Below are 12233 nucleotides of genomic sequence, written 5' to 3'. Positions count from 1 at the left end.
TTCGTGATTTTAATGTTTTATTTATGAGGTTTACCTTTGGATGGATAGTAAACACTCTAACCGTATCCGCACACATTTGCAATTGTGATTTATCCAACTTTATGGAGTATGAGTGTCAATTCTTTTCTATCTCTACCAATTTTTCCTCTTTTTGTATTTCATAGTCACATCTTAAATCGTCTTAAACGTTTTGGCACTTTTGTTTTTGTACGCTAAGCTTTCATGGGATTGAACAAGTTCTTAAGTGCATACTCGTAGGTCGTAGATACTTCTCCATATCTGAGAAATATGTTTTGTTACTTTTTTTGGGTTTCCAGACTTTTTTTTATAATTTTTTGTAACTCCCTCTGAGTTTTTTGTTAAGTGTTCCTTTTTTTCCAAACGCAAAACTTAAAATTGAGCAATTTTATCAAACAAAAAATCCTGATGGCTATGCACTAGGGTGCACCAAAATAAAAAAAATTTAGTTTTTTTTTCAACTCTCACCCCAAAAAATGTTAATGATTGGCAAGAATAAAGAAGATAACACTGTCCTTCCCGTAGAAATACCTTCAAATCTCAGGAAAAAAAAACCCTTCGATACACGCTCTAGCGTGTAACATTCGTGGTAAATTATCCTGTACTAGTACTTACATATGTTGCTGTTAAAAAATGATAATAACTATGTAGATTTTATAGACAAATTATATTTTTCAACTGGTTCTTAATCTCTTTCTTTAATAATATCAATTATATGGAAATATAGTATAAAATATCAAAAAATTAACTTAATATATTTATAATCTTACACATTTTAATCTTAAACGAGCAGAAAAAAATAATGCTTTCAGTTTTTCATAAAAAATATTGAAGTAGCTGTCGTCCAGAGGAATTTCCCTCCTCAAGTTTTTTCCACCCGGCCCGTTTTTGGACTTGGTAATGCACAGAATGATGCTTTTGTTTTGTTAGTTTTTTTAAATCCACTTTACATAGAAGCAAATTTTTACACTTTCACTAAGCTTAAAAATAAATCATGTCGGTCGGAGGGAACATAAAACAATTAAAAATTGAGGAAAGCATTTAAAAATTACATTGCGCCGCGATGCGGCGGAGTGGCGTTTGCCATGGTTTAAGGTGGTTACAGAAAGTTTTTAGAAAAATTGTTTATCAACACATGACTTGAGCTCTTTCATTTCATAAACTTCAAAAAAGAAAATAAATGGTTATTGAAAGCGTTTTTGGACAGATTTATTAGTCAAATTTCAAAAATATCCAATAATATTAATTGACATTCAAAATTATATTTATTTTATAATTTTAAAAGAAATAATTAAAAAAACAGCCATTTTGTTTCCAACTTCAATCACTCCTTTTTTCCAGTCTTACTTCATTAACTTTCTTGTTAGGATGACAGCCACTTTGAGGTAAGAAAGCTTGTAATTGTCGTCTTACTTCTTCCATATTAATGCTATTGTCTAATATTTGCTCTGTAATGATATTGCTATAGCGATTCTCAAAACTACTTTGTGGTCGAATATCCGGCACAGTAGACCATCTTTTTTCTGGGCTCAGTTCTTTTGTAGTCGTTGTATTTTTTGCGACACTTTCACCCATCATATATAGAATACGATTACCGTTAACAAAGTCAAATGAATAAATACTAAATGGAAGAACCTGTGTTGCGGCTCATAATATCCTTGTAAAATATAATTATCATCCTTGGTATCCAATGTACGCAAGTTTGGAAAAGCTTTGAAAAGCCAAATAAAAAAAAAGCAATAAAAACTTTGGGTCATAAATGAGTTGTTGCCTTTCGTCACAGCATTATTATTACTATATGTAGGGGTATAGATACTGTACTACAGTGACGAGCAAAATTTTTTTGCGTTTCTGAAAGAGTTGCTTAAACCTAACGCTATTTTAATATAATAATAATATATTTTTTAAATATTGTCAGTCTTACTTATTAGAATCCCTTAAACGGATGAATAGTTTTAGTATGAAGATAAGGATTTATGTAGTCACTATGCAACGCTGCATTAGGTAAAGTTATAGTTATAATGAGCTTTTGTAAAAAAAAACTCAAAAATCCTGGTTTTAATATATTCGGTATAAATTTAAAGGATTTGCATCCGATCACACAGCTGATTCTTTTTCTACAATTTATGAAAATAGTATGAAAAATTGACGAATTTAGAAATTTAAAACAGCTTTCTGAAGAATTAAGATTTTTTAGTTATGCCAGTAGCTAGTAGCATTCAAGAAATAAAAATATTAAAAAAACGTATCAACTAAGAGAACTGAACATTTGTTTTGTTTGTAGGTATATGAATAGTTTTCAGAATATCAAAAGCAAAATGGAAAACATTAAAAACTAAAAAAGCTCAAATGCCTGATATTCTCTGCTATCTCTATAAATATAATTATTAATTGAATATAAATAAATTATAAATGAATGTATTGTTTGGTTTAATATTATACAATTATTTTTATTTTATTATTATTATGTATATTTAATGGATGAAAAAATGAAATTTCTATACAAAAATATACCATCATACCTATGCAGCTACTATTCAATCCTTAGGCCGTGTGTGAATTGCGTTAAATAGTTAACACCGTGTAAAATTTTTGACACTATTGAGCTGTATGGCTTATTGTTTAATATTTTTCTCTGCCTCGTTTCTGCCATGAAACTTCTTTTTAATAAAAAAAAAAAAACAAACAAAATCATCTGCAAAGAAAATTTAACTCAAATTTAACCAGGTCCCAGAGCCCAATAAGTTTTTAACAGCTGTAAATTTTTTATTCACCTCAATAGTGTCAAAAATTTTACACGGTGTTAACTATTTAACGCAATTCACACACGGCCTTAAAGGCAAAAGTTGGAGTTGCATTAATTTTATAAATAAGGTTTTAGCGTTTAGAAGAATTATTAGAAGTGCATAGCGTTATGCACTCACTATAACATGGTTATGAATAAGGTCAAAATTTGTTTTCTTTAATTGACTTTAAGTAAATGCTTCATAGTAAAATGTAAGATGTTAACAATTCGTCTCGTTTTGGGATAAACTTTTTGTTTCTATTTTTTTTTTTTCAGTCAACAAGTTTTAGTTTTTGTCAGTAACATACCTTATAGCTTATACATATGTCTATTTAATTGTGAAAATAAAATGTTGGGTCGTATTTCAATTTAATGCAATCACAAAGTTCATCAGTGTTGAACTTGTGGATTTCATATTTGCTTCAAAACTGACAAGCGTCAGTCACTGTTCAATTTGTACATAATAATTCATACGACAAAAAGGTATTACTATACAGTAGTATAACGACAGTGTCGTTACGCTTACGACACGTATCTGTATAAAGAAAAATATACGTCTTGTATATGTACTGTACAAATAACCTTCCATAAGGAAAAAAGGGCAGAAATGCAAAACAAAAGATGTAGGCAACGCTTTTGTTTTAACTTGTAAGAATTGTCCATTCATTAATTGCATACAAACTAAGTAAGCTTTAACCTTTCTCTGATGAACTCTAAAAAATTAATAGATAGAAAACAAATATTTTTTATAGACTTTAAGTAAAGTATTGTAGAAATAAATTTGTAGGCGCTTTCCTCATCGAGCTATATAAAATTTGATTGGAAGTGATAGATGACTATTAGTAGTTACGAAAACTACAGATCTTCCCATCCGCATTCTGGAACGATAAGCGTGACAAAGTGAATTTCAAAGATGTAAATGGTTATTTAAAATCAGATTTAAATTAAGTGCACAAAATTCTTCTCTTCAATTGCACACCTCGGCAGCAGAGGCAGAGACGCACATTGAGTTGCCGGGGCCCCGGAAAAGGCTGAATTTGAAGGTCCTTTTTGTATGGATTTTTTTTAATTTTTTCTTGAATAAATTCCAATCCTTAACTAGTACCTACCTACCAGAATAAAAACATTACATTTGTCAAAAAGAGCCCCCTGTCCCCAAATTTTCTTTAAAATTTAAGTTTTTCGAATCCAAATGAAATTTTGTATATACCCAACCTTGCCCCACCCCAAACCTTATAGTGTGCCCAAGCAGGGGGGTTGCAGGGGGGTAGCATGCGGGACAAAAAGGGTCCCAAAAAGGGAGTTAAGTTAAAAAGCTGTTAATATTACCGAAAATAGCCAAGAAAATGAAAATCTGATAAAAAGGTAATTTTCTTATTTTCAATTTTCTCGGAAACTAGAAGGCATAGAAGATAGAAGCATATGGTTTTCAGTATTTGATAAAAAATTCATTGAGGCAGTTTATTTCATGGATTAATTTCATATTTAAAATCACAGTCTTGACAAAAAAAAAACTGGGGGGTCATTCCGTAATTTTGAAAACGATAATCGAATCGATGATAATCGTTTTACAGTTTGAGAATCTTTAAAGCTATTTTAAGTCAATTCTGATTCAATATTTCCAAAATAGTTTATATAAATAAAAGTTTTCGTATCCTTAGAAGTCGTGTTAGTCTAGGTGATTTAGTAGTTGCCTCTTACTCGGGTGACCCAGGTTCAATTCCAGAAATTGAAATTGTTTTTTTTTTTCTTATTTTCTCAATAATCGTCAATAAATAAACGATAGCTAAATAGGTCTCGTTTTTGGAGAATTTATTCGTTTTTGGATGCAATATTTGATTTTTTAAAAGTGTATATCAATTTATTCCAATCACAGATTAATTTGCAAACTCCACTAACAAAAAAAATATTAATGATTAATTTCTACGAATAACTATAATTTAATAACTATATTTTAATATGTGTAACAAAACACTTTATGCATTTTCCAAAATTATATTCAATGTATGTAAGTTTTAACTTTTGGGTCATTAAACAATTCATATCGCATTAATTTTGGAAAATGAAAATTTTCAAAAATTATATACATAGGTACGATACGATTAAGAAGGCAACTTAGAATAGTTTTTCGCTACACATATTAAAATAATTTACTCTAACATTATGGTTATTTGTAGAAATTAATCATTAATATTTTTTTGTTTGTGGAGTTTGCAAATTAATCGGTGATTGGAATAAATTAATAAACACTTTTAAAAAATCAAATATTGCATCCAAAAACGAATAAATTCTCCAAAAACGAGACCTATTTAGCTATCGTTTATTTATTGACGATTATTGACGATTATTGAGAAAATACAAAAAAAAAACAATTTCAATTTCTGGAATTGAACCTGGGTCACCCGAGTAAGAGGCAACTACTAAATCACCTAGACTCAGAGCCGGTTTTAGGGGGGGGCAGCCTGGGCCGTCGCCCAGGGGCGCAAGAATTGAGGGGCGCCGCAGGCGCCCCGAACTTTTACAAAAGTTATATAAGTAACGAAGTCTTTCCAATCGATGTTTTATTTTTTTTTACATTCACAAAGGCGCCCCAATTTTTTTCTATTTTACATTTTCAACGGCGCTCGTATTGTTTGTCCTAAACTTTTTGAAGAATGAAGGCGCCCCCCAATTTTGGGTTAATTTATTTGGCTTCCGGAAGGACAATGGTGTCCAAAATCTTCGTTCATCTTTGAAGAACAAGGCGCCCCAATTTCTTTTGAAAGACTAAAGCAATCCTAATATTCCTCCTACCAATTTAATTTTTGCAAAGGTGCCCCTATAATAATGAATAAGGAAAGAGAAGAGAGACGGACAGAATCCCGAAATTAAAAATCCAGAAAGCCCAAAATCCAGAAAACCCTCAATTCCGAAAACCCAAAAACACAAAATCCCGAAAACCCACAATCCCAAAATCCCGAAATCCCGAAAACCCAAAATCCAGAAATGCCAAAAATTGACAGCTTCTCCATTTCTCATAAAAACTACGTTTGTGTGTGAGAATAAAAAAAATAGGTCTATTCGTTGTTCCCCCCTCCAGGGCACTCGAAGTCATTTCAATTAACTGTGAAAAAAATCAGAGTTTCTCGGGTTTTCATTTTACATAGAACACCTCAGAGCTTTAGTTTCATCAGCGAACATCGAACACAGAGGAAATAACTCTGGTTGAAAAAGGAGCTACAAAAAACACTTGACAACGAATTCGGAGCGACCCAGAGTGCCCTAGAGCTCACAACGAACAAACCTTATACTTATAAAATTATGTTGTTTTCGACTGGCCGTCCGGAAGCGCCTGGAATCATTAAGAAGCGTGCTGCAAGTTTTTTATTCTCCTAGTGAAAAAACAAAAACAAAATATTTGATTTTTCACCAATACAGATATTAAATTTTAGAATTGGGTGGAAGCGATTCAAAGTTTTTTATTGGATTTCAGAATGAGTGAATCATTGAGTGATTCCAATCGAAAACGACATTAATGTACCTAGTTGAAAAAGTTTTTGAAAAAATATTGTTCAAATAAAACCAACTGTACCTAATCTTTAAATGTGTTTAAACAAAAAAGTCAGAGATTAAGGTAGTCTTGTCAATTGAGCCTAAATGACATGAATAATTAATTTTTTTTTTCAAGTTAACCTTTTTAAGTTAATACACTGCACATTTTTAATAAATGCATTAACAAGTATATGAGAGGTAAGACATAATCTGCTATTGCTTTTTTTCGTGATTTTAAAAAATTGTTTTTAGATGAATTTTTTTTTAGAGGCGCCACTTGCAATCTTGCCCAGGGGCGCCGGTAGTGCTTAAACCGGCACTGCCTAGACTAATACGACTTCTAAGGATACGAAAACTTTTATTTATATAAACTATTTTGGAAATATTGAATCAGAATTGACTTAAAATAGCTTTAAAGATTCTCAAACTGTAAAACGATTATCATCGATTCGATTATCGTTTTCAAAATTACAGAATGACCCCCCTGTATTCAATGTGTTTTTTCAAATTTTTGTATACAAATTTTGACTTTGAAATCGATTATTTCAAAAACAATTAATTGAAATAACTTGATTTTAGAATTAAAACTAAGTGTACAATTCCTGCTTTTGAATATTTATAATTGTAAGTTTTGCCGTTATTTTTTGATATTTTTAATTTAATTTTTCGTCATATTTTGGAAAATTGCCCCTCCCGCCTAAACGGAGGGAGATAGGCCGCCCCTTCCATAGTAAAAATGATTGTATTGAACTCCTCTATAAAATACCGTTATCAATTCTTTTCGCCTAAGCTATCGTACTTGTGGCTTTTTTTTTTCTGTGTAAACACGCAAGTTTATGTTTGAGCAACTTTGTCTTTTCTTAGTAAAAATTAAATTTGAGCTCATTTTTACTATTTTACATAACTTTTAAACACAAAAAGTCACTTTAGACTCTTAAAAATAATTGATCGTACAAAACCACTACTTTTGCCCCACTGTGCGTCGCGTCTTCATGTCAGCTCAATGTACGCCTCTAGGCTCTAGCAAACAATTGTGCTGTAGTTTTTTTCTGTCAGCTTATGAGGCATTTTTCAGTCACAAAAGATAGCAGAGCATTCCCAACACTTCGCCATCACAAAATGCTCCATTATTGATTTGTAGATGTAAGATATTTAAGATTTTCGCACTTGGAAAGCATATCACTGCTTTCAAATAAATAAGAATATGGACAGCTCAGATATTGTCTTTTTCGCAATAAGACTTTATTAAACGTCAACATCAAAACATCAACAGAACGTTTTGCCCATAATAATCTGGTAAAGGCGATGACTCCAAATTTTCGATTTTGATTTTTGTACATATATTTGGAATTGCATTGTTTCTGATTTTTTCTCACTTATTTTTAGCATAGAATATGTAGATCTTTTAGTAAGCCAGAAAATTCCAAATATTTTTTTAATATCTTCCTATATGGAGATTGCGGTTTCCCTTGCGGTTTCCCTTTATTACTCAGAATTATGAAAAATAAGAGAGATTTTGTTTTGGGTTGAATTTCGTAAGCACGATAACTTTTGTAATTGAAATCTGTAAATAAATGCCAAAATTCAGTATATTTATTAAAAAGGACTCATGAAAATACAGTTTTTTTAACCAAGTATCTGATATTTTACTTTAATGGTGGTTTTCCAATATTGGAACATTTACAATAACATACATACTTAAAGTACAATAACATACATACTTAAAGTACATACTTAAAGTACATATTTATTTTGCTGTTCCGGTTTTTCCTGGCTTTTAGGATCTATTGTCCCGCCATTAATAAAATTTTATCTGGCAGGCCTTGTCTTAAATGTGTTACCAAAAGTTCCAAATAACACCAAATATTAAAATACCTAATAATAAATTAGCTGCTAATTAAAAAATAAATATGATTGTTTCACCATTTAAATTTTTATATTGTTGACGTTTAAAGCTTAAGTAACCCAACTTGCCACCATATCCCTTAATTTGTGCAGGTTTTTACAATTTTTCAAGTAGCCATTAGTATAGACATTAAAGTCATGTTAACAAAAAACAAAAAAAAACCATTACAATTGATCTGCAATCTAGGAATATTTTTACATATTTTTAGTGAGAATATTTGCTTTTCCGATATTAATACTTACTAATATAATAAAACTTTTTCGTAAAACACATTGCTAATGGTATTTTTTATTTTAGTTTCTATTTTTTACTGAAAATGCATCAACTTTTGTAGTATCATTTTAAAAGCTTACTTATATACCTAATTTTATTACTAATGCAATAATGATTTTTTTCTTCTGGCGTGCAATAAAGAAAAAATATCAAACTTTGTCTCAAGTTTTTTTTTTGTGGAAGAATATGCAAAAAATTTGGTTTCTTAAATATTAAAAGCCTTAACATTAATGAAATTTTTCAAAAAATGTATATTTTCCTTTGATTTATTCTTAAATAAATTTTTGATGTTTAAATGAAATCATATTGCGCAATTCTTTTGAACCTAAACCTTGTTTTCCTTTGAAGGACTTGATGCATGTTTTTATTATTTTTATAGTTTTTTCAACTTACATAAATCAAATTCGTACGTAAGTTTTATATCTTCTATAACACGGTGTTACAAAAATGAGGTTTTAAAATAAACGCGGGCGGAGACCTATCACGTTTTGTAGAGCTAGTCGCACTGATTACGCACTGATTATTAAAAAAGTCCCTAACACGCCCAAAATCTGGAGTTAGGGGCAAAAAACGTTTTTTTTTTACCTTCACCCGTTGAAAAAAATCTAGCTTCGTCAATTTTTACCCATTTTTTTACAGTTTCTAATAGGATAATAGATAAATATACCTTTTCAACAATGTATAAAACATGTAACTCGGTTAAACCACCTAGAATTTATAAGCTGTCAAAGTTCAAAAATTCCATTTTTTTCGTCATTTTTCCAACTTCTACATCAAATTAAAGTAGCGTAATCGATACAGTTATTGACACCCATAAGTAATTTTTCAGTTCACACAGCTTGCAAATATAATTGGTATGGATATGTGAAACTCTTAGTACATTTTTAAATACCTTACTCAATTGTTTTTCATTATATTTGTAATAAAATCGGTTAAGAGATTCGTGATATTGTTAAATTTTGATTTTTCTAAAACTCTACCAAAATATATAATTATTGACAGCTACTGACATCACATATTTATACAATTATTGACATACTTGTACAACTATTGACACCACATATTTATACAATTATTGACATATCTTCAAACAGTCAGTTGGAAATACAAATTACGATTTTTTTGTTGAGGCTGATTTAAGTCATTTTCTTAAACCTTTACGTGGCACCCTTTGAAGGGTGTCGGCTCAAAAATGCCTTAAACTGTTTGTCTTCTTCAAGAAAACCCTTGACGGCATGAAGTACATCCTCTCCCAAATAACATTTCAGCTTCGATAAAGGTATTACCGAAGATACATTTCAGCTTTTGTTAAACTTTAGTTAGGTTGTTGGGCATGGAAAAGAGCAAAGTTATACAAGTTAGACCCTTTATAACAATGTACTTATAAGGTCTAAAAGAATCTTAAACGAAGCTTTACCGAAGCTCTATCGAAGCTTTTAGATACGACAGATAGTTTATAAATTGACTAACCAAGCTTATCCGAAAAACAAGCTTTCTTCGGTTAAGTTTCTTTAGGAGTATTCAAACAACTTACTACAAGTTGTTAAACAAGTTCGAACTTCTATAAGCAATTAAATTCTGAAGCAAGCTCAATACAAGCTGTATCAAAAGTGGTACCTGCGAGATTTCAATTGTCAGAAGCTGTTGTGTTAGTTGAGTAGCTCGAGGAATATGAAAAAATTTGGCTGCAGCCTTTTTGGACATCTTTTGTATACTCACAGCTTCAAGAGCGTTTTTCGGGGTCCGTTTTGGTGTATTTCCTAGTATATTTAAGCATTTTTCCAGCTTAGTATTCATTTAAAAGAGTGATGTAATTATTGACACTCTTTATAAGTACAACTATAGACACAGTGTCAACGTTTGTACTCCAATACAAGACAGTTATTGACACAGGGGTGTCAATTATAGAAAATGTTAAAATTTTAAGACAGTAGTTGACACCCCATTTTATTAAATATATAATAAGAGAAAAACAATAAAAATACATTAAATCCTTCTCCAGGACATTAAATTTCATATATTATAAATTTTTATGATCATACTTTTACTAAGTACAACATAATTATTGACTTACATGTTAAGACTCCTTAACGAAATAGACACTTTTTTACAAAAAAAACACACTCTCGTAACAGTGATGTTTACGTTTCAAAATTTAAAACAAAATTGAGTAGCTACCTCCCAACTAAAAACAAAGAGTGAGAGAATAAGAAAGAGCGAAGAAATTAAAAAAACGGTTTATATAAATCGTTGCGGTTTTTTCCTATAAAACGTTCTTTACGAAGAGGGTGTCAATAACTATATTGAAATTTTGCAGTGTCAATAATTGTATCACTTACGCTATATATTTTCACAACAGCATGCTGTTTTAAAAATATACCTATTCTAAAATAATACACTGAACCAAATCCTTACGTAAATACAACGAAAAAATTCGTTGAGCCAAAGAAAATTTAATTAATTTTCAGCCGATGAAAAATTTAATTGGCTCAACGAAATGGCTTTCATACGTTAATGAAGAACTTCATCAATCAACGAAAACTGTAGTTTTAATGAAATTTTTCATAAAAATTTTTGATCGAGAGTTAATGAATTTTTACATCACTTTACGAAATTTTTCATTGATTAACGTAAAATTTAATTAACCACGGTGATATTTTTCGTTGGTCAATGTATTTTCTGATTAATTTAGGAAAGAACTTTCGTTAGCTAACGATTTTTTTCGTAAATTTAATGAACATTTTAATTAAATTACGAAAAAATATTTGTTAGCAAACGAAACTTTTCGTTGTATTAATTGTATTTTTTTATTGGACTTTTTAAATTATAATTTTAATATAGTCCAAACCAAAAATTGGCGTTTCGACCCGGTGGAGCTCACTTAAGTCAACTGATGAGTCCGACTTATCGTGAGACACCTTGTCAATGCGCAAATATTTTTTATATTCAGCTCAACTTACATAGATTTTTAAACAAAAACCTAATGTGAACTATATAAAGCAAGATTCAATTTTTAATCATTAAAACAGAAATGCACCCAAGTCTACGTTTTTTTTTTGTAAGGCAACGATTTTTTTCGTTAACTGATGTATTTTTTCATAAGCCAATGTAATATTTCATTAGTATATGAAGAATTTTCATAAGCTGATGAAGATTTTCGTTAGTTAATGTTGAATTTCATAAGTTAATGAATTTTTTCGTTACTTAATTAAAACTTTAATAAAGTAAGGAAAAAATTCTTATTTTTATTCTTTAAAATGAGTATGAAACTTTTCGTTAATTGATGAATCTTGTCATTGAATTGGATTTTTTGGCACTAAAAAGGGAGAAAAAGTGTATGAAACGTTTTCATTAATTGATGAAGGTTTTCATATTACGAAAAATTACATATTTTCGTTGAGCCAACGAAAATGTAGTGTATGAAACGATGTTTCGTAATTTTACGAAATTTATTATTTTCAGTGTATTTATTTCCAAATCAAACGAGGTATGAGGTGAAAACTATATGTTTCTATGTCTTCTAGTTTTTGAGAAAATTGAAAAATAAAAACAAATGAAAACAAAAAATATTTTGAAAAAAGAAAAATCTGATAAAATAATTTTTCAATTTTCTCAAAAACTAGAAAACATAGAAACATATAGTTTTCACTGTTTGATAACACTGGTCAACAAAATTGAACTTTCTTTTTGCCACAAGAACCAAAATATACTTTTTTAGAG

At 30.0% G+C, this 12233-nt stretch overlaps 1 protein-coding gene across 9 annotated transcripts in view; it reads left to right on the top strand.

Annotated features, from left to right (window-relative positions):
• The window catches only part of LOC129907149 (synaptic vesicular amine transporter), a 138599-nt gene that overhangs the window by 76478 nt on the left and 49888 nt on the right, over positions 1–12233 (top strand). The window lies entirely within an intron of this gene.

Source organism: Episyrphus balteatus, chromosome 1 (genome assembly GCF_945859705.1).
Source record: "Episyrphus balteatus chromosome 1, idEpiBalt1.1, whole genome shotgun sequence".
Lineage (NCBI taxonomy): Eukaryota > Metazoa > Arthropoda > Insecta > Diptera > Syrphidae > Episyrphus > Episyrphus balteatus.
This window is presented reverse-complemented; position numbering and strand designations above follow the sequence as displayed.